At 42.6% G+C, this 22,916-nt stretch overlaps 2 long non-coding RNA genes across 3 annotated transcripts; one reads left to right on the forward strand and one right to left on the reverse strand.

Moving 5' to 3' along the window:
* Positions 1–4,866: 4,866 nt before the first annotated feature.
* LOC140622177 (uncharacterized) lies at positions 4,867–6,131 on the reverse strand. The gene is made up of 2 exons (XR_012021890.1): positions 6,014–6,131; positions 4,867–5,094 (listed from the first exon to the last, which is right to left on the reverse strand). It is a non-coding gene; the product is annotated as an uncharacterized lncRNA (long non-coding RNA).
* On the forward strand, positions 5,601–14,759 carry LOC140622176 (uncharacterized). Of its 2 annotated transcripts, XR_012021889.1 has the most exons (5): positions 5,601–5,632; positions 6,302–6,477; positions 13,980–14,156; positions 14,258–14,334; positions 14,445–14,759. It is a non-coding gene; the product is annotated as an uncharacterized lncRNA (long non-coding RNA). The 2 variants fall into 2 exon arrangements; XR_012021888.1 differs by lacking the exon at positions 5,601–5,632 and having other exon boundaries at positions 6,229–6,477.
* Positions 14,760–22,916: the final 8,157 nt, after the last annotated feature.

A 22,916-nucleotide genomic window follows, 5' to 3' on the forward strand; every position in this document is an offset into this window, starting at 1 on the left:
TTGGAAGTTCAGGCTTATTTCCTTTCAGTTCTGTCATGAGAGAACTGCCGTTCTCTGTGATAACTACTTGTTACTTCAGTAAACCTTATAGTGGAACTATAAAAAACAGTGCTAACCTGGCCGGATCTGGGTTTATTCAGAGTCCAGGTATTTTATTCTCTGCCTTCTCCATTCTCAGTTCCTAATTCTGTCAACTTTTCCTTAAGTATTTGGTATGAATTTTTCTCATACTTTCCTTTGTTCTCATTGGGAATGTCTAAAGAACTGATAACAGCATAGGAAGCAGCTGACGAAGTGGCTACTATACACACTCTGCTCATGAAAATCAGTTGCTAGAGGATGACTCTGGTCTGGCTCTTTAGCTGTAGCCTCTTTATCTGTATTCTAGAACCTAATGGGAACTCAGTTGACCTGGGTAAGGAGAGCTAGATGGAGAGGAGAAATATTTTGGACATTAGGAAAAGTCTATACTCTATAACATCCACTTTAACTACCACCTCCTTTCTGTCCTTTCTGAGACTACCCTCTTGTAAATTCCTAACTTCTCTCTACAGGAAAAATTATGCTTTTCACCCACTGCCCCCCTTTCCTGGCACTACTTCTTTCATGCTCCCTACGTTCCACCGGATTCTGTGTGCTATAGCTCAGGCTATTCCTCAAAACCAGTAGATAACTTACCCAAGAACATACAGCCACTAAAATATTGAACTGAGGTTTAAATTCCAATTCATATAACCCCAAAGCCAGTGATTTAATCTTCATGGTTAAACTGAACATCCAATAGAATTTTATTCTAAATTTTTCCATGAAAGAGTTCTCAACTTCTCTATTAAAATGTTTTTATTTGTTTATTTATGTGTATGTGTCTCCCAGTCCTTTGGGACATTCTAATATGGCTTGTCCTTTAAAATCACCTGGGGGGGATCCCTGGGTGGCTCAGCGGTTTAGCGTCTGCCTTTGGCCCAGGGCGCGATCCTGGAGTCCCGGGATCGAGTCCCACATCAGGCTTCCGGCGTGGGCCTGCTTCTCCCTCCTCCTGTGTCTCTCCCTCTCTTTCTCTCTCTATGTCTATCATAAATAAATAAATCTTATAAATAAATAAATAAATAAATAAATAAATAAATAAATAAAATCACCTGGGAATCTTTTTAAGACTTCTGAAGCCCAAGACTTATCCCAAAAGAATTAAACCAGACTCTCACCTCTGAGGGGATAGAATACAGCTTCTTAAGCTCCCCAAGAAAGTCAATGTACAGATAAGTTTATACTACTGGTATACCTGGATAGAACTCAGCCCTGAATCATAATTATTATGATTATAAAATATAAGATACTTGAGAGCAGAAATCTTATTTTATTCAAACTTATGGCTCCCATAGGACCAAGAAAAAAAAAAGTAATAGCTCAGTGAATACTATTAAATAGTCACATTTGTCCAATTTAGGTTCTATCAATTTAAACAAACATGGACAGATCAAATGACAGGATTAGAAATCTCTGATGTTTTGGGGTGTTTCCTGAGGTGAAAAAGGCCAAGGAGTTGTGACTGCTTAGGGTAAAATTAGAGGACGTTGTTAAGGTCCTTAACAATTTTCTCCAATCACAAGAAAAGTAGGAGATTGATGTGTCTTTGTTTTTAATCTCCGCTAAAGAAATGGGTCTCAGCTGCCGCAGAAGTTGAGTTGGTAAGACCTGAAGAGTCAACTCTCAATGATCCAGAATGGAAAATTCTAGAATGGTACCAAAGAAGTTCATAGACTTGTATTCTCAAGAGGGGTTTAAGTCAGGATGAGACCACATATTGCTTTCAAGTTGTAAACTGGAGAGTCTGGATGAAACTTCTACCATGAACTACAAAGAGAATGTTATTTTTTCAAGCTGGCAATGTGGTAAATTCCTGATTCTTTCTGGGGATTACAAAACAATCCATTGTATGGGGCCCAGGCTATAAATTCAGGGTTGCAGATTGCTCAGAAGACAGTTCAAGAAAGCAAAAGGCAGATTGTCCAATCTGGCTGCTCTGTGTGCCAGGAGTTATTAATTACGTCTGTTCTAATAACAAGAGCTGGGAAGCAGCAAACTCAAAACATGCGGGGAAAACAAAACAAAATAAGATGGTAGTTTGCCTTAATGAGAGGAAGTGAGAGGCAGCAGCTATGGCAGCAGGCTTGGTAAACTGGGTACAAGCCTTGCCAGCAACAGATTTTTAGCTGCAACTGGACATGATCACTATAGTAGCTACAGAGGTCATGGAATCCCAATGGATTCTCTGACATCTGCCCAGTGACCGATGAGGTCACCTTTTCTGTGCTTTTCTGGGACGGGTGAGGGATGATGGGAAAAGTCATTGAGAGAGACAAATCAAGATCTGCTGTTCTGTGCATCATAAGTCATCAGAGTTGGAAAGGACATTACAAATCAGATAAATAGTCTAACCCTACCCATTTCTACACATGAAGAAACTGAGTTTCAGAGAAGTTAAGTGACATAATCAAGGTCACCCAACAATGGCAGACCAGGACCAGACTTTTCTCCGTTCAGTTTCTTGCTGGTTAATGGTAGGCTCCCTTTCCTCCTACTTAAGAAATTGACTTTCCTTAGACTTCTATCAGCTCCTTGAATAGCTAGCAGTCTCAATAGCACATTTGCCTGAGTGTTTTAGCCACCATCATAGGTGTGGTCCTGGGTCCGCTCTGCTCAGTCCTTAGAACACTTCTCATGATCTAAATCTCAGAAATTCAGGCTCAGGGATGCTTTGACATTTCTACCAAATATTTTATGGTAGTTTCGCTTGGTAGGACAGTCACCATTTCACCAATGAAGTGTGCATAGGGTTGGTTGTACCAAAGGTCATCAGATTTTCCTGAGGGTGTCATCACCTGACCTACCCACCAGCATGCTGCCTGAGAGCTCTCTAAGATGTGGACCTGAGAGGCCTATGCTCCTCTCTGACCCACTGGATTCTGGGCATAATGAGAGCAGGAACTTGGCCTTACTCATCTTCTGGAAGATACTCAGTACGTTTTAATAAATGAATCAATCCAACATTTCAAGGGAAAACTTTACAAACTAGAACTCAGAGGAAAGCAATGAGGACTGTGAAATTTTGAATAAGATAAGGGATAGCTTAAAAAACATAATATCGAACTTGGAGAAGAAAATACACACTGGAGAATTCATTGCCATCTTCAAATAGTCAACAGGCTACCTTGGAGTAGACAAAGAATAAGACGAGCTACCTGAGTGGAGAATGACTTCAGATGAACATAAGCAGCAGCAGCTTTAGGAAAGGTAGTCAGCATCCCATGTCTAGTGAGGACCATCTCTTGATAAAAAATTTAAGGAAGGGGAGAATCCATAAGGGAGGGAGCTTGGTCCATGACTTTTAAGTCTAGGAAACCATGAACAACTTGAAATAGAGAATATCTGGTGACACTTTCATTAGAGGAACATTGAAGGCAAGGGGTATGTCTCTGTTGTAAACTGAACTAGAGACCATGGTAGAAAAAAAATTGAGTTCAAGGGCAAGACAAGTGCGCTTGGCCCTCCTAAGATCCCTCGTTTTCTAATAATAACAATACTGGTTTTTGAGTGCTTCTATTCGCCAAGAGCTGTATTACACTGTTAGCCTGACTAATGATAATTCTGATACAGCAACAATCAAGAAGCCCCATTTCATACAACTTCAACTTGAAAAAATAAAGGAAATTGATTTTTAAAAACATGCTGGCAAGGTTTCTGTGAAACTGGCACACTCAGTGCGAGAAACACAAATTGAATACAAATTGAAACAAATCCTTTCGGAGAGCCATTTGGCAATTCTTCTCAAGAACCATAAACTCATCTAATAATCCCACTCTGAGGGATTTACCCTGAGGAAAATAACTCTGAAAAAGGAAAAAAAAAAAAAAAAAAAAAAAAACTTGTGTGCTCAAAGCCCTTTAAAATATCAAAGCTGGAAAGAATCCAAAGTCCCAACAATTTAGGAATGGTTAAATAATTTATGGTATGTTAACTCCATGAAAAATTATGTAGCCATTAAAATGATAAATGGGAAGACTTTGTGGCAACATGAAAGGCATATAACAAATAACGTTCAAAGATAAGAGTGGAACGCAAAATTGTACATGTGCTCTGATTATAACTCTGTAAAAATACTTATGAGTAGAAATTGAAAGGGACAACAGAGAAATATAAAAACTATTGTGTTTTATGAGACTTTGGATATAATCACTGTATACTTAAAAAAATGAAAACAGAGAGGACTTCTTGCTCTAGCTCGAGAAATCTGAGACTCACAGCATGTTAGTTAGAAAGCATCTCATGGGTCCTTGGCTAACACTCTCATTTTACAACTAGGGAAATTGAAGCCATGAGAAAGAAGCCTGTCTGTCCCACATCTTTAGGGGCAGAGCTGGAACTAGAACATGGACGTGCAAAGTAGAGGATCCCTGGAAGTTATATTTCAGAGACTGATAATTTGTGGAAACACATGGAGTGACAAGGGCAAGAGGAAAAAAATAGGGTCACCTGTCATAAAAGTTCTCAGATGTGGGTAGTAAATTCAGTCAGTTGAGCACTTCCTCTGTCTACTGAAGACCAGCTACTTACCATTCGTTAAGTACATAATGGATCTGGAAAGGGAGGATGTTTTTCTGCCTTTAAAGGCCATCTCCTCTCCATCCTCATTACCACTTCCAAGGGTCAAGGTCTCATCAATCATTCTGTAAACTTTGTAGACACCTGTTATGTCCCAGGACCTGTTCTGAACCTGGAGATACTATGACTCAGAGAAAAAGTGGCTGAGAAAAAGACTCAGAGAAAGACTTTTGATAGCGCTCTCATTTTAGAGTTGGAGACAGTCAATTCACATGCAAACAAATAAATGATTTAATACCTTAATGAGTACTATTTAAAAAATAACAACAGGAATTTGTGATGAAGAGTAACCGGGTGGGGGAAGAGTCCTAAGCAAGGGGTTGACATGATCTGATTTATAGATTTGAACATTCACTGGCTGTCCTGTTCTTCTGGGACAATTGCAACAGACCCTCAGTGATCGTCTCCATCTCTTCTTACTGTGGCCAAAGAGGTCTGAAAAAGATGTAAATTTAATCTGACATTGCTCCATCTGAAAACTTTCAAAAGCTCCTTGTCATCCCCGAGATAAAGCTCCAGTGCTCCGCACAGCTATTGAGGTCTCTACGACAGGCTTCTGAAGTCATGTTTAGCCAGTTCATTGCACATGTCCTGCACCCCACCCCATGCAGCCTCCTCCCGAGTCCTGCGGGACGCTCACTGGCCTCTTGGCATGTTGCCCACTCTCCTGAGACTGGGCATTTACACAGGCTGCTCTCTCTCTTTGACCCCTCTTCTCCCTCTTTGTTTGTAGAACTCTTCCCCTTCCTCTAATGTTTGTCTGAATGTCTCCTCTTCTTAAAAGTCTCCCCACACTCTTCCTGGCAGAGGTCAGCCACAGCCTTGCATGTGCTCATAGCATGCTCTGTTCACACTTGCATTTTAACACCTCACACTGAATCATAATTATTCGTGTATGTATGTATGGTGAGTAAGGACCATGTCTTAGTTATGTTTTTATATCCAGAGCCAAGCACAGGCTGGGCACCTAAGTGTAAGTGAATATCTAGCAGATGAGTTGGTTGATAGATCATTGGATGGAAGGATGAATGAATAGACTCTATTCCCCTCATTTTAAAAGCAAGGCAACTCTGATCTGGTTCATCATCTGCGAAATGAAGATGATGATTTTTAAGGTTACCTCCAGCTCTGATGTTCCAGGTTCCGAGAGTCCATAAATCATGACTGGTTATTGCCAATGGAATCAGAGAGCCTTCTTGGCGTGGCTGCTTGAGAAAACTCGAAGGGCTCCCAGGTTCATGATTAAGGATCAAAAAGCCTGTGGAGCCCTGCTGCACTGGGATAAATAAAAACTGGGCACGAGCTGGGTGTCCTCCTGTCCCAGTTGGCAACACTCACCATTACCCCAACATACCTGCTGAGGGAAGAAGCCTCAAGCAAAACAAGTTTCGAGCCGGCTCGGCAACAGCATAGCTATACATTCCTGTAAATTTCCAGTGCCATGCAAGGGCCTGGACAGGCCAGTCTGTGCCGCTATGTTACATAGCTCCAGTGGCTACCTTTGCTTACTGCATAATCTGTGGGTGTGGTTTTTAGGATAGACTTGTGTAGATTTAGGTCAGAGGTGAGGACCGAAATAATCCCAAACTCAGCTTTCAATGGAGGAGAAAAGAAGGAGTATACACTGTTCTCTCTCTGTCAGGCTAGAAAGAGTGACTGGAGATTCAGTTCAAGCCACAGGACCCGTCTTGATGCCAGCCACATGTCCGGCCTTATGTGAGGTGCCACAAGGAATGTAAAGAGGGATGAAACGGGTCCTGTACGCATGGAGTCTATGCTCCAGTAAGGGAGATCAATAATCCAGTCAAGGTGGCACAGGTAAGTTCTTTGCAGAGCAGAGAGCAAAGAAAGCCCTTGTGGACACAGGTTGGATGAAGGAAGGAGGCAATATCTCACAAAGGAGGAAGGGTATTCAACAGACAGAAATGGCCTTCACTGCATCGGTCAGGAAAAGTGCTTGAACACAGGTATGGGGCAGTCTGAGGGCAGGACCGTGGAGGAAGGTGGGCAGTGTGTTTGGCTACAGCAGAAGGTGTAGAAGAAAAAAGAAGGGGGATTTTTTACCATGCTGGGGAGGGGGTGGGACAGAAACAGTCAGCCAGGTCTTGAAGAAAAGCCTCATTATTTATTCAAACATGTTTACCCAGTGCCTCTCTTTGCCACACCCTGTTTCCACCTTTGAGTACACCTCCGAGGCTTAGAATGCATCCTCTGGGCTAAGGGGGTGTCACTGGAGAATCCTGAGAGGCAACGAGGTAGACAGATGAAGAGCTTTGCTCTGACTGCTTCCCTTTCTTACTTACATGACCTCTGGCAGAAGTGGATTGGTAGTGACGTCACTCCAGCCTCACGGCAAGTTGACACATGGCCTCACATGATCCCTTGATGGGAGCTATTGTAATCAATTATCTATTTGTAATCAGCACAGAGCTTTCATAGGAAATATCAGGCTAGCCTGTACACACACGAGCACCCAGGCACAGAGAGAGATCACTCAGAGAAGCCTCTGGAGCCAACGGGATGTCATCTAGACGTCCGCATATCAAAGGCACCTTTCTGGCAACAGTAATAGCAGGGGTTGGGGCCCTCGGAGCCAGCCCAGGCCCAGTCTCACGTGAGATTTCCCCTTCACTCCGGGCGGCAACAGAAACCCCGGCCCTCTGTCTTTTGTTCTGTGCAAACAGTGGATTTCCAGGCCCGTGATCCAAGGTAGGATGAGGGCACTCAGCGTGATGAAAGGAAAAGGGACAAGTCAGAATTTGAAACTGCAGAAAAGAAAACACTTCTAAACCAACAGAGCAGCTCATTGGAAAGAGACCGAGTCCTGCCTTTCAAAAATGCAATCGGCATTAAAATCGTTGATTTCCTTCTTCCCCTTCCTACACTGGGAGGAGTTTACCGTAAATTAATTTGGAAGTTAAGTAAGTACAAACGTACCTGTGAAAGCACCGAGAGCAGAGAAGGGAGTGAATCCAGCTTAGAGCACAGGCAACGCAAAGGAAGATGCTAGGAATTGAAACCCGTCTGGTGCCTTTTTATGAATTGACTCTTGCAGATGTGGGGAGTTGTAGGGCTCTTTGCTGTTTTTGAAAAGTTTTTATTTTGACTGGATCCTGGGGACTCCATTCGTCCTGTGAACTGTCTCAGAGCCGGAGCCTGGGCTTTCATACAGAAGGGGACTTTCAAACGGTCTTTGATGACCTTCAAGCAGTATTGATAATTGTGAGTTCCCAGAGTCTCTGCGCAAAGGGCATGTTTCTTCTCCATCTCTATTCCCCGCTGTGCGGAAAGTGCGTAATGCAGGAGTCAAACTGGTAAAAATCGCTCCAGCCTGAGCCCCAGTAGATGAGTGCTCTCCCATCAACTCTAACCCTTAGCATCCACGAGACTGTGGCAGACTCACACTCCCCCTCTGGGCCTTCGTTTTCTTTTATAAGAATCAAGGGAACTAGGCTTGTTATTTCTGTGGTCTGGAAAGAATTGAACCATGAATTGAATTTGTTCAGATGCTAAACTTGACCAATTAAATGAATCAGAATTCTTTTTTTCCCCTGATGTCCTTGAGGGGGAAAAATGCCAAAACAATAACTTACCATACGCCAGGTACAATGCTCATACGTTTGTTAATTATTTCACTTGCCAACAAACATATATCAAAGATGGAGTGATTCAACTAAACCACAGCCACTCCAGTGGCCTGGTTGGGAGTGACTATGGATGCAGCCCAATTTTCCACACCTTATGCATTTCCACCCAGGATCCCAGAAAAGGAGGTTACAATCTTAATGATGGTATTGGATGCTAATAGATCCTAAAGTATCTTACGAATTATCAAAAAAGAAAAAAAAGCTTAAACCATACCAACGTATGATGTTAGTGTTCAGCAAAGTGTGTTGTAATTTACTTATTTGGGAACTATGTATCAGTAAATGTTATAAATGGTAACCAGATGAACCAGAATTTTCCATTGCCCAGAATACCCCAGTCCCTAGCCATCTTAGGTAAACAGGAATTTACTATGGCATTAAAATAATAATAGCCTCCAAGGACTAGATTCTGGTAGTCTCAGGCTTGCCAACTGTCCAGCAATGTGTCAACTGCAGAGAACACTGTCCACTCCAGCTGGGCATTACCGGTACCCAATCAGACTCCATTTCAGAAATCATGGGCGGTGTTTCCATGGAGCTCTGCCCGAAAAGAGGTGATCTAAATCTTGCATGAGAGATGTACATCAACAGGGAGCTTTGCCTAGAACACTGTGACCTAAAAAATCATATTAAGGAACTCAGAATGCAGAGTCAGTCTCAGAGACACCAAGTGACCTTGTGCAAGGCACCTTGCAGATTGCCTTGCCTACTTGACTCCCCTAATGAATGGTGACTGCCTCTCTGAGTACCTGGGCCAGGGACACGCCCCAGCCAGGGGCAAATATTCTCATTTTCACTGCCCTATTTTTTTTAAAGGCAACCTGCTCCTTCTATTAATCATCTTGCTGTTTGTTTGTTCTGGGAGGCAAGCACTGATTCAGAGGAAAATATCGCCTAGTGGTTAGACTGGAACAGTATCTTTGCTGCGTTTCCTTTTGGAGCTCCTGCACATTTTATTTTTTGATATCTCTTGAATAAAGATGCCCATGATACATGTAAGAGGTCAGGGCCAGGAAGTTTGGGTTCTTCCCCTGCTCCCCCATTCCATGGCTCTTTCTCCCTTTACTACTCCCTTTTACTCGCACTGTGTAATACAGTGCATTTCCCTTTTTATCTAAGCTGCTGGGAAGCTCAAAGTCATGCTATACGCCTCATTAAAATTATTCTGCTTTTGAGTTTTCTTCCCCTTCACTGTCCTCTCCTCTCTTGATCATGTCTTTACCCTTTGTCCATGCTTTGCTGAAACTATCATCTCTATATCTAATAAGTTACTTTAAATACTTTTGGAAGTGGCATGAGAATAAATCGATCATGTGGACTGCATGTTTCATTAAATGCCTTGCAGATGGGAAAATTTGGAAGATTATTGGTGATCCTATGATGAAGTCTGAAATTTCACTTCTAACAAAAATTAATCATTAATATTTAAAAGCTTAATGTGCTCATAGCTATGAGCCTTTGCCTAGCCCTCACCATCTCTAAGGTGAGTGCCTTCACACATGTGCTCTCATTTTGTGATTAGTGTTCACGTTTTACAAGTGAGAAAACTGAGGTTTAGAGAGCTTCAGTGGCCCACCAGAGGTCCAGAGTTCATAAACGCAGATCTTTTGACCCTAAGCCAGGTCTTCTGCTGCTGCACCCCCAGCATCCTCTTGTTTCTTGACTTCTCACGTGAGCCAGCGTTCTTCTCATTGTCCTCAAACAAACGGCGTTTTTTTAAATGTGTCGATCTGATTGGAGCAAAAAGTCATCTTAGCGGTTATTTCTCTTGCTGTGATGAGCTGCAGAAAGTCTGGAAACTGCTGATTTAAGGTGTAAAGGATCAAGTTTGAAATGGTCATTTCTACAAGATTTGAGCCCCTTTTAATCATCCCAAGTTCCTTGCCTCAGTTTGACCACCACATCACCTGCAGCTGTATTTGAGGTATAAAGAGACAACAGGGAAAGTATGAACTCTAATATACCTTTCTTTTTAAATAATTTATTGAAATTGCCTCTTCTTGGCATCTCCCCGTACTTGACGGGCACACAGAAAGAATACCAAATCCACAGATTGTTGGGATGGTCAGGAAGAACAGCTCATTGCTTCTTAGAGCTTGCTGGAGTGAAAGCACACGATACCCTTTACACGCAGCCTCACGGTCATGTTGTTCCCCCAAGTGGGTCAGTCAGCCAACCTGCTTTAATGTGACTGTGAAAATAAGGAAAGCGCTGCATTTGTGTTTTGCTTTTCTCCCATTTCAGACCGCCCACCTACCCTCAACACTGCAACTGTACCAAAAAGCTTCAGGGATAGTTTATCCAGAAGGTCTGTTGCCTGTAGAAACTACCGGAAGGCCAAGCCTTCTAAAAGAGCTGTGCATCCAACAACCTTCCCTCTGATTTCCTTCTCCAGGTTTGGCCAGACTCAATTCTGGTTCCCCATTAGGCCTTAAATTCTACCCACAGTCTGGGGGCTAGAGAGGCTAATCTCAAAGGGCTAGAAATGAGTCAGTTTCCACGCTCAGCTTCAGGTGTGCGGCTTCCTGAAGCACAGACGAGGAAGCTCTAAATTTCAGAGTGATTGTTTTTTCTTTGCATACCATATCCGGAACTGAAACCACCAATTCATTTCACTTAAGCCCTCATATACTACACTCAGATCATCAATAACATTCCAAATATAAGATGCCAAGACTTCATCAACCGAGTCATTCTGTCTCTTCTGCTCTCTCTTCTTTTGGTGATGATCTTATTAGCCTTTTCATTTTCTTCTTTTTTTTTTTTTTTAGTCCTGACAACACAGGATTTGGAGGCCTTTGTTTTCTTCACAGGTGTTTGTGAGAATTAGCAGCCAAATATCTAAAACTCTGCTAAGAGTTTGGCCTTACTCATAACTTTCTGCTTTCCCTGGCCAGTCAACTTGGCTGCCTATGAGTGTAAAGTCATTGATTCCACGTCCCATTCTAGGGGGCAAGTGACTTTGCCAAGAGCTTCCACACATGAGTCACCACATTAACCCGTGAAAGTAGATAAAAGATGAGACCTATGGAGATAGTGATGCAGGCCATCTTCATGAAACAGGTGAGCAAAGGAAAAATCCATTCATCCTCCTGATGACCAGCCAAAGCATCAACACTTTAGGAGAAGGAAGGGCCTCCACCGTTTATATAGTGCCTGACAATTTATAAACCACTTTCACATCCTTTCTCTCTCTTGATTCTCACCAGAACTTGTGAAATCAGCCAGACAAGCATTATCCTCCCCAATTTAGAGAGGAGCATGCCCAGTGTTAATAAAAGTGGAATAATGGACCCAAACAGTGACAGTGGGGAGGACAGAAATCCCCAATACAAAGTTAGGTCCAAGTCCAGTGTTCCTGTAAGTCACATCTACCCTTATGTATAATATAATATTACATCAAAATCCATGACTTCATGCTACACAGTCATTCTTAAACTTCAGGTCTTTTGTAGGTCAGGGTCAATGGCTGTTGGTCATTACTTTTATATAACTCCCTGGGCCTCGGCTTTCGTTATTTAAAAAATAGAGGGATGACATTAAATGCTGAGTTTCTTTCAGTTCTAACAGTCTGTTGGTCCCTGCATCAGTGACTGCCAAATCCATGGGATGACCCAAAGATGTTATCCAGAGTACTTGTTACAGAGCATTGGTCCCCAGGATGATAGTAGCATTAGATTAAAATGGTTGCCATGGCCAAAAAAGTTAGAAAAAAAAAGCAAGATTATTCAAAATGAAACAGTTGCTTTGCTCCAGCCATCCTCGGAGTTTTTGCATGCAAATCTTCAGGGGAAGGGGGCTATGGATATGCAACAGTCCTCTAAGTTGGCCATAGAACATGGATCTTATGCAATTAGTATTCCATGGAGTGTTTTAAGAGTGGACACTCTCCAAGGATCCCATTGGTCTCTCAAAGCACCAGCACAAATATTATGAAAAATTTTACAGCCACCTCAACATCACCGCCCTCCACTGTGATCCACACCAGTACTGCACTTGTTAAGCTGCGGAAGGTAGGCCTCCAAGCCCAGTACTACCTACCATTCATTGGACAACCCAGCTGCACAATCTGGATCACATCACTTTAGCCATAGAAGCCTTTGTACTGAAAAACAGAAACAAAAACAAAAGCAAAAACCCCCAATTCTTCTGAAAGCAAGGACTTCCACATGTTGCCTGAATATAGAACTAGCAGCAGTTCCTTTTATTGCCTTGGAAAGTTGTTGCCCTTTCATTTCCCTGAGAGCAGGATCCCATTATTGTCCTATGATGGGAAAGAAAGGTGAGGCCGCTCAAGGATTTTCCATTCTGCCCTGCCCATCGTCTTTCTGCCTCCTACGACTCCCCCAGAATCTTTGCTCCATGGGAAAAGGAATTCTAGACTCTTGGAGAGACTTTTCAGGTGTGGCTGACCACAAGAGGTCCTATCTGGTCTGCAGCCCCTCTCAGCTTGACTCTTCTCCTTCAGCATCCCCCTCAATAGCCTCTGTTGAACAGGGGCTGGAGTGAGGAGCTTTCTTTCTCAGAGGCAACCTGACTCCAAGCTTGAATAGTTCAGATTGCTCGAAAGTTCGGAGCCACACTCTGTCTCGTGGGAACTTCTTCCTGTGGTTGACTCCAAACATGTCTTATCCTGCTTCTACAAGCATGAAATATGTCTTGCCAACCTTACAGGTGACTCTACTTGTCTTAAATCCAGATCTAAAAAGTTCCAAGAGCAGCATGTACTTCCATTCTTTTTTTTTTTTTTTAAAGATTTTATTTATTTATTCATGATAGTCACACAGAGAGAGACAGAGAGGCAGAGACACAGGCAGAGGGAGAAGCAGGCTCCATGCACCGGGAGCCCGACGTGGGATTCGATCCCGGGTCTCCAGGATCGCGCCCTGGGCCAAAGGCAGGCGCCAAACCTCTGCGCCACCCAGAGATCCCCGTGTACTTCCATTCTTGAGCCCAATTTATCTTGTGGATTAACCTTCAACCACCTCTCCCAGTCCCCCATGCTCTAGAGGGAAAGCCTTTGTGGTGCCAAAGAAATTATTTACCTATTTGACTGGGGATCTTGTGCTCAGAGTTTAGACTTCCTGTCCCAGGTTTAGGTCAGCAAATGCCACCTTCAAGTTTAGTTTAGTGCTTCTGCTTTTGATCTCAGCCACACTTGTGCTCGTTTGAGAATTGTTAGCTGTAGGATAGACTGAGACAAATTATCTTCAGTTCTAGAATGACATGAAGCTTCCTAGTACTGAGATATGCAAAAAAAATAAAAATAAAAACAAAACTTCAGGCTGAAAGAAGACATAAAGGCACACAGACAATTAAAATGGCCTTGGGACTTCTGTTTTATTTGCAAGAAGAAAATAATTCTTCGTGTTCCTTTGACTGGGCTAGATGTTCTGTAGTCTTTATCAACCATCTAGTTAGTGCTTTAAGATTTTATGTGAATATTTCACATTCATTATCTTATTTATCCCCATAACAATCATTTCAGGTCAGATACTATTGCATCATGTCATTACACTTCGTGAGAGTTACTGGTGTTTCTGAGGCTGTGGTTAAGCGCGAGCCTTTTAATCTTTTGTTCTATTGCTAGAATCCTGGACTGCTGCAATTCAGAAGTCCTGGGTTCTAACCCCTGTATGACCTTACACAAGTCACTTTCTCTCTGACCCTCAGCTTCTCCAGTTGTAATATGGACGTGTGGGCAGGGTGTACTAGGTGAGCTCCAAGAACCCCAGTCCTGCTCGGCCTCTTGCCTGTGCTTATCCTTGTTGACAGTGTGAACAAAGAGAGACTAAAACCACAGCTGGATCCACGAAGGCAAACCTTTGCCCACGATTTGCCACACTCACGGTAAGTGAGAAATAGTGTCTCATTGTTTTCAAATCTAAAAGGATAACATGCCCACAATCATTAATTACAACAGGCACAGTAATGATTATGTTTTAATGTAGAAATCCTGCTTGACTGAAGTAAGAAAATTTCTGAGAGAAAGTTCAAGTTTTGAAACTGCTAATGCCTTCCTGTGATGGTATGTGGGACGCGGTGGGGGTGGGGAGCAGTGAGCCAGACAGTTCGTCTTAGGGATAACCTCTTTGGTTTATGTAAAATATATGAGTCAAAGCAAATTTATTCTTGTAGGCTGCTATGCCTGAAAGAGAATGAAGCCTCGCTCAAAAGAGACTGAGCCTTTCATACAATTAATCAGCCACATCTCTGTGCCGTATGTTGCAATGTCTACTTTCCAGAGGAAAGATTATTCTCAAACCACATAAATGATGATGCTTTTGGAAAAAAAAAGAAAAGAAAAGAAAACCCACCTCTCTTAAATGATATGAACTTGCCTATTGTTTTTATTTCCCACCCACAGTCTTGATGCCTATAATCTCTAAAATCATTTCAGTTTCCAAAAATCATTTGAAACACTCCTACACTCGGGGCTTTTGATAAACAGTCCAGCTTCTAAAAAACAGGTGTGTGTGTGTGTGTGTGTGTGTGTGTGTGTGTGTGTGTGTCTGAGATTGAGAGCCAAAGAAAGAAGAGCAGTGGAGGACGGGGAGAGGAAGCAAGGGCACACTTGGAAAACCGGGCTGCTTGGACGCCAGTGAACACCCAAGTAGCCTTTACTATAGCAACAAAAGTGTTCTGTGAGCTTGGGTCTTCCCTCCACTGATCTCTCGTTAAAGACCGCAAGAAATTTTTGGGTCATTTTACTCCAATGTTAAGAACAAAAATAATGACTCGTGTTTTTGAGTGCTAACAATGTCCCAGGAACCTTTCTGAGGGCTTTAACACATATGAACAAACTCATGTAGTACCCACAACAAGTCTATGAAATTGATACAATTATTATCCCATTCTACAGATGAAGAAAAAAAAAAAAAACACCAGGATCACAGAGCAGTGAGCTCCCCAGTCTTTGGCTCATTAACATTGAAATAAAGTCCCACTGACCACCATGAAGACTGAAGGTGTCCCTTCCTCTGGGAAGTACTTTCAGTAAGATGGACTCTTATTCTCCTTTCAGCAACCAGAGCTTTCTCATGGCATTGAAGCCACTACCTTAAACTATAGTAATCCGTGCGCACGCCAGATCATCTCTGTAAGACTCCAGGCTCCTTATGATCAGAGTGATAGTAAAATCATCCCTGTTTTCCCACAGCCATAACAAAGTACCTTGCACTGGAGAGACACTTAGGAAAGATCAGTTGAGTAAGTGAAGGAAGAGGCCCAAGTTTTAGATCTGAGTTCTCATAGCCATGTTAGAAAAATCATTACAGCCAGGTCTCTAGGATCAAAGCCAGCTGAGTCTTGAGACAACTACCTGTGACTTTAAAATAAAACATTCTATTGGTTTCTAGCCCTCTCGAGTTCTTTCTTTCTGAATTCATCCTCACCTCTTGGATGGTTATGGCATGTGATCTGTCCATCTGGCCTGGCAAGTGGATTTCAAAAAAAATATTATAATGAGAGAGAAAGCTTAAGTCATGTCAAGTTTTGAGTTTTGTTGTACTCCCATTGCTGATCCTGAAGTTAACTTCAAACATGTTAAATGGATATGGCTCATCTTAGTTTTCAAGGAGTCCCTCATTCTTTCAGAAACAGAGCAGAACCCTCTGAGAACATGGCCAAAACTTACTTCCAAAGCAAAGCAAGACCATATAGAAAAACTGAGATGTAGCAGGATGGCTCTGGTAAAGGTACGATCTTATAAGAAGTTTGTGAAAATAATCACCCAAAAGTTGCCTACTGTAACCCTCTCATTTGGCAGATGGGAATAATGTGGCTCAAAGAGAAAAAAAAAAGAGTTATTAAAGTTGACAGATCAATTTAGTAAAAGCAGAGGGGATAGACTCAGGATAGGTAATTCCTAAATGAAGCAACTGTCCCTATTCTATTTTGCCTGCCTAGGTTACAAGTAAGCAATTCTTAAAATAAAGTCTACCAGTTACATTTGGGGTAAAAGTTTGATCTGGGTTTGAGAAAGTCCATAGGCTCAGGCAAAACCAATTTTAAAGGATTGGATGATGGAGAGGGGGGGTCTCCATTTTTGATCACATACTAAACATTCATACCTACCAAGCCATGGCATGAAAAATTAGTTGGTTGGCATCAAAAGTGCATGAGTCACTGTTCTCACCAGCAATAAATCCAATTCTGGCACAGAGTGGATGAAATGCAAAATGACAGCTGAGATCGGAGCATGTTGGCCTCCCTCCATCCAGGGTTCTTTAGTCCGTGTCTATGCTGGAAGAAAATGTTTCATTGTCCTCACAATGCTAGTCAAGAATTTTGAAGTAGTTATGACCTCTTAATGTTGCTGGTGGCTAAAAAGCCAATAAAAATAGACAATGCCAGAGCAGGTGGCATTGACAAAAGGTGAAGTCCCAGCTTTGATCCTGACCCTTTACATGAACCTGGACATGCCATGTGTCTCTGTGAGCTGCATTTTCCCCATCTGAAAATTTAAGAGGTGGGCCATGAGATTTGTGGGGTCCCCTCCATTTCTAGGATTCAATGTGAGTCTAATTTATAGATATATATATATATATGTCTTCTTTCTCTAGTGTGGTTCTGTCCTGGGTGAACGGCAGCTGAGAAACTTGTCATTTCAGCTTCCAGTAAAGGACATTTAGAGGCTAGGAAGGCAAGCCAATCTAAGAATCAAAAGAATGGGCTTAGTCTAGGCTCTACACCTAGGTGATCTTGAGCAGTATCAATTCCCTTTCTGCATCTCCAGTTCTTTTGAAAAGTTCAAGTAATGATACCTACCTCACAGAGCTGTCTTGTGAGTTAAATGAGATTATGGACGTCAAAGTGCTTGTAACCTGGAAAGCATATGGAGCTGTGTGGGTGAGGACAAAGATGAAGATGTTGATGAGGAGTTAAGAATACTTTTTGATTTTCCACAAAGATACAAAGATACTACAGGTTTAGATTTCAGGGTCAACAGATAAGGGTAAGGAAGGAAATATTCTCTCTGCGTGTCTGTGCTCTGCTCACCCTAAGAATTACACATTTCCTTCCTTCCTTTCTTCCCTGCCTCCTTCCTTCCTTCCTTTCCTCCTTCCTACCATCCCTTCACATCTCCCCAGGCCAATAGAAATCATCACCTGTCTTATCTCGTAGGCCTCCATCCTCCCCCCGCCCCTCCCTTCCCACTGCAGACCCAGCTGGAGTGTCAAATCAAAACCTCTGTACAGGTATTTCACCCTCACTTCTTTAGTCCTCTAAATCATCTAAAAGAAAACAGCAGAGGCACTCCCTGCACCCACGCCTTTCCCTTTGTTTTGAGGGCCAACAGAGCCTGGCCTCCTCACGGCAGTTAGAGCTCCTGTTCCGTCTCCAAGTCCTCTTGCCACCAGCGTTCTGGGTGCTCAGCAGGCTACCTGGCATCTTGCAGGTGGTAAAGCATGATGGTATCTGATAGGAATGACACACAGATTTTCACATGGATCCAGCCTCTTCCGGCACTGCAAAGGACATTAGGAATTCCCTGGTTCAACCCCTCATTGTTTACAGATGCACAAACTGAGCCCTAGAGAAGAGAAGCAACTTCCATTCAGGAGTAGTGCTATAAGGGTCTTAGAAGTACATCTAAGCCAAACTCCTCTTTGGCCAGATGAGGGAACTGAGGCCCAGTGATGTTAACTAACTTGCCCCTGAGTTAAAGAGCTAGTACTAAAACACATAACCTCTGATTAAAAGTTCATATTTCATTTCATGATACCACATGTAAGGTACATACTGCAGAAACCGGGCACATGAAATCCAGGTTCCAAGGATATGAACACAAAACAATAGGTTATTGCCTTTATGTAAATTGAGGGAAATCAAATTATAGCCATATTTTGGAATTCTCATTTTACTCTGCAAGAGCTGCATCATATATTCCCGTGTGGAGGATGTGATGAAGATAATAATTAAACCTGTGGTAAGGTTTAGGATATATGGGTTATAGGCATAAAACAACCTCTGGACTTATTTTCACTCCAACCCCAAAGCCCAAAAGAGTTTAATGAAAGTCAATTTCCTGTCATCAGGAAGCAGCTTACCTGCAATGGCCCAAAGCAGGGCCCTACTGGAAAGCTAAATCTGGAAACAGCAAAGTCCATGTGTGTGTTGGGCCCTAAGCCTATTACTTACTGCAGCATTGTCCGACTTTGGGGCCAGGCCAGCGGTGTGCTGGTAAATGCTTAACGAGCGGCTCTACAGGGGGAGGGCTATGGTGAGGGGAAGCCCGCGTTTGTTGTGCTTTCCAATATTCTCTGTATAAATATTCCCATAGTGGCCACATTCACACTAGTCGTGCCACCTGACCAAATGCAGAGTTCGATAGAGATGCACAGCAGCACACCACGATGGGATATTTCTAACATACAGATACAAGAAATACTGATGACCTCAAGAGCATATACAATAGAATGTCGTAAAATAAGTAGGAAGTGGTGAATTTTGAGTATTTATTACCATTGCTTTTACTAAAATTCATTTGTATGTTTACATGATTTAATATTTAGTAACAGCCGTCCTTTCAACCAGTTCACAAAATTCCTATAATTAATTTGTTTTTTTTTTAAAGATTTTATGTATTTATTTGAGAGAGAGGGCAAGTGCACACACGGAGGGGAGGGGCAAAGGGAGAGGGAGAGAGAATAAATCTCAAGCAGACTCCTCATTGAGCATGGAGCCTGATGTAGGGCTAGATCCCAGGAACCTGAGATCTTAACCTGAGTTGAAGTCAGACACTTAATCAACTGAGCCACCCAGGTGCCCCACAAAAGTTCCTGTTAATTTAGCAATCAGCTCTTATAAGCTGGAAAAAGGCAGCTCCCAGCAGAACTCTGACCCCTACAGATCTGAGTTTGAACTCTGGCCTATTTTTCTGCCAACTATGTAATGTTGGCTGAGGTTTTGAATTTCTTTGAGCTTTTGTTGTTGTTTTTTTTTCAACTCTGGAAGATGACATAGTAACAGTAACATCATGGGTTCACTACTGATGCTTAAATGAGATAATGCTTAGCAGAGTGGCTACACACAATAAATGCTCACCAAACCACTATTAGTGCTTCCCAAAGCCAGATTCTCTCACTTAATAAACATTTTACAGGAATGTATTTTACAGGTGCTTTCTATTGTATGTCGTCTCCAGTAATAAGTATTACACCTAAGGCTGGTAAAGGGTGCCTCAAACATTATTCTTGCCCCACCCTCTATGAGTTCATGGTCTAGTAGAATAGGATATAAGACATGAACAGCCTGGATGGCTCAGTCAGTTAAGCATCTGCCTTCTGCTCAGGTCCTGATCCTGAAGTCCTGGGATCGAGCCCCACATCAGGCTCCCTACTCAGCAGGGAGTCCTGTTCTCCCTTTCCCTCTGCTGCATGCTGGTTCTCTCTCTCTCTCTCTCTCTCTCTCTCTCTCCCATAAATAAATAAATAAATAAATAAATAAATAAATAAATAAATAAATAAATATTTAAAACCTATTTAAAAAAGACATGAACACCAAGTAGGCATAGTCCAGAGCAAGTTATAATCAGTTCGTGAAAAAGCAAAGAGCTTGGGAAAGGCAGGAAAGGAAGAGAAGGGGGATTCATGGCCTTTACGTGTGAGCCATAGATTTCAGAATAGACTTGGCCATGTTTTTCCCAGACAGGTCTGGGAAAGGGTGTCCCAAGAAGAGAGAGTAAAGGGAGCAAAGGCATAAATAAAGGAACATGGAGGCATACACCTGTAAGATATATTGGAACAAAAAGTATAAAAATGGTGTTGAGGGGATTTTTGGAAAGGCAGGCACCTTCCAGGTCATGTTAGCCTTGAATGCTGAGGAATTTAGTTTATGTTCACTCGGGTAATGGTGGGCCTGGCGAAATGTCTTCCTCTGGTGAGTGACACACATCAGATCTTTTGATTATCTATCACATTATTTTAAGTGTTTGTTCACTGAATGCATTTTTATGGCCTCCGTTCTTTCCTTCAGCAGGAATAGTTAGGAGTTAACTAGATAGTGCAATATATTTTTAAACTAAGTCAATTTGCCCTGTGGAAAAAATTCCCGTGCTCAGGGATAGAAGGTGGCATTATAATTCCCAGTTGAAAACAAAGTCATTATTTAAAGCCTTTGATAAATATTAGGAGGGCTCAAGCCAGTGGCAGTATTTCATGAGTTTTGAATTGTCTACTGCATCCCTCTTGCATTATGCTTCGCACACAAAAAAGTCATATGACCTACATCTTTATCTGCTCCAGTCTTAAGCTTCTATATATAGGCTTCGGTTATGAATGTTTTTTCCTATGAAAAGGTCAGACCTTGCACATGTACCACCAATGCAAAGCCCTGCTTATTAAAAAGCAGGCAAGCGAGTTTGTAAAAGTCATTGAAATATTATTGATGTGGGGGAAAAGCTTGGCAGTGTGCTGAAAAAGAAATGGTCTGCAAACAGTCTCAGAGAGAAGATGGGGAAGCCTCTTTCTTGTGATTACAGAAGCACTTTCCTTCTGCCTGGCGAGACCTGTAGCTGTCTGCGGCACACTTTTACAGAAACAGGCTGGGACACTCCCGCCCCCGGCTCTCTCGTGCATGCGGGTGCACACACTCGCCTGTGTCAGAGAGACAGCAGGCTCTGTTAACTCCTCCACCACACCTCAAACCCCCATGGAACATCTGGAGGTGGAGCTGAGGAAGGCACCTCGGCTAGATAGATGCAAACCCAATTTGGGGTTTCCGGTCGGTCGTCCACAGAGTGTGGCAGCCACCTTCGGCCAGCATTGCAGCACCAGAGAGAACGTGGGGAGAGTTGAACTCTTACTTTTAAGGCAAAAGTTCACAGGTTCAAATGCCCCTCTAATGTCAGCTGTTCCCCTAGGGCTGACCTTCGAGTTTGAAGTTCTGAAAAGAGCAAGCCGCCTCAGGAAAGAGGCCTGTCAATTTAATTTGGATGCTCTCTCCCTGAGATCAAGCTCTTCTGCAGCTTGAATACGTAACCATTATGTGAACCAGACATGATACTCCCTTGCTTTAAGGGATAAGAACCTGACGTTCAGAGAGGTTAAGTGACTTGCTCAAGTTCACTCAACAAGTCGGTCTCCTGTTGATTCAACATGTGGTCAAGGAGTCAGTGCGGGGATGGGCAGTGTTGTCACATAAAGCAGTAGATGCCTTTGTGCCTATTCCCAATGGGTTAATATCTATCTGCTAAGATAAGCCTCACAGGGGACCTTACAAAATAGGGATCACCGGGTTATAGTGAGTGAAGTAGTAAGTTGATGGTCAGAAGAACCTTGTTATGGTTTTAGATCAGATGTTATCAGATACTTATTCATTCACTCATTCATTTATTCATTCCATAAATATTTGTTGAGAGCATGCCAGGCCTCATTCTACACACTAAGGGTACAGTGTGTGAAAAAACCAGATGCGGTCCTGATCCCCTGGAGCTTAGACTGGGGAAGGGTCTCCTATGTATACACTGCAGATTCTTTACACATTTTTTTGCTCACTCTTTTTATCTGCTCTCCAGCAAGTGAGCCCCTCAGAAGCAGGAGACTTGTCTAACCCACTTGAGAATCTCACTGCCTGGTACCCAGTGGCACTGGTGGTGGTAGGGATGATCTATGAGGTTTCCCCGCTCATTCCTGGATCCCACTCCTTCAGACCCCCCACAAAGTTCCCTTGTTGACAACTAGGACAGGTTTGAGGCTGTGGGGGTTACCAACATGGTGATATGAGATAAAGAAATGCTTAAATTTGAATAAAACAGTGTGAGCACTTGTGGTTAAATAATCAGAAAAGCAAAGGAAAGGAAAGGAAAAGAGAAAAATAAAATAAAACAAAACAAAGATTCATTCTTGCAGTTGGAGCTGTCCAAAGATAACAGCCTGCTTCATGGAGTAAAGATTCCCCATCACTGGAGGGGTCCATCAGAGGACTCCACTCCAACAAGGAAGTGAAGACAGTCAATCATGGGATGGGAACACATCAGTCCTGACTGGGACCAGCTCTCCATTATTCACCATTTTGAGTATCAATGATGTCCTAAATCCCTGAAAATTCATCCCCTTTTCCCAAAGAGGTCCAACTTGAAAAATTAACTTTGATCTAACTTTATCTTTACTAGTCCACAGACTATGGTAATCGTGCCTGGTCCAAGAAAAATGGCTTTATTCTGTTTTATTAGCTTAACTCTCTTAAAATTCCACTTTTGATGCACCACTCACCTGCTCCAAAACGCTTCATACTTCCCTATCGACTCCAGGCTAAACTCCACTCATTTCACCCTGGCATTCAAGATCCTTCACCACCAGGCTCCGAAACCTCTCCTTCTTAACCTTACCTTGAACTTCTCTTTATCCACTACTTAGTTCCTTAGTCTGTTACATGCATAGCCTCTGGAACACTCCTCCTCTTTTCCATCTCCACATTTTTCTTTACATTATTCCAATGCCAGTCATATTTGTGGTATCTATTTCCTTATTCCTTGGAGTCTTTCCTTATTGGCTTATGCTTCTGTGTCTTCATCATCATTGCCCAGTGCCCAGTCTGGCTCTCAGGGCAAGTTTATTGGCTGGAATTAACTTGGATTAGAAAACATTTTTCCATGCGGGGTGGCCG

Source organism: Canis lupus, chromosome 31 (genome assembly GCF_048164855.1).
Source record: "Canis lupus baileyi chromosome 31, mCanLup2.hap1, whole genome shotgun sequence".
NCBI lineage: Eukaryota > Metazoa > Chordata > Mammalia > Carnivora > Canidae > Canis > Canis lupus.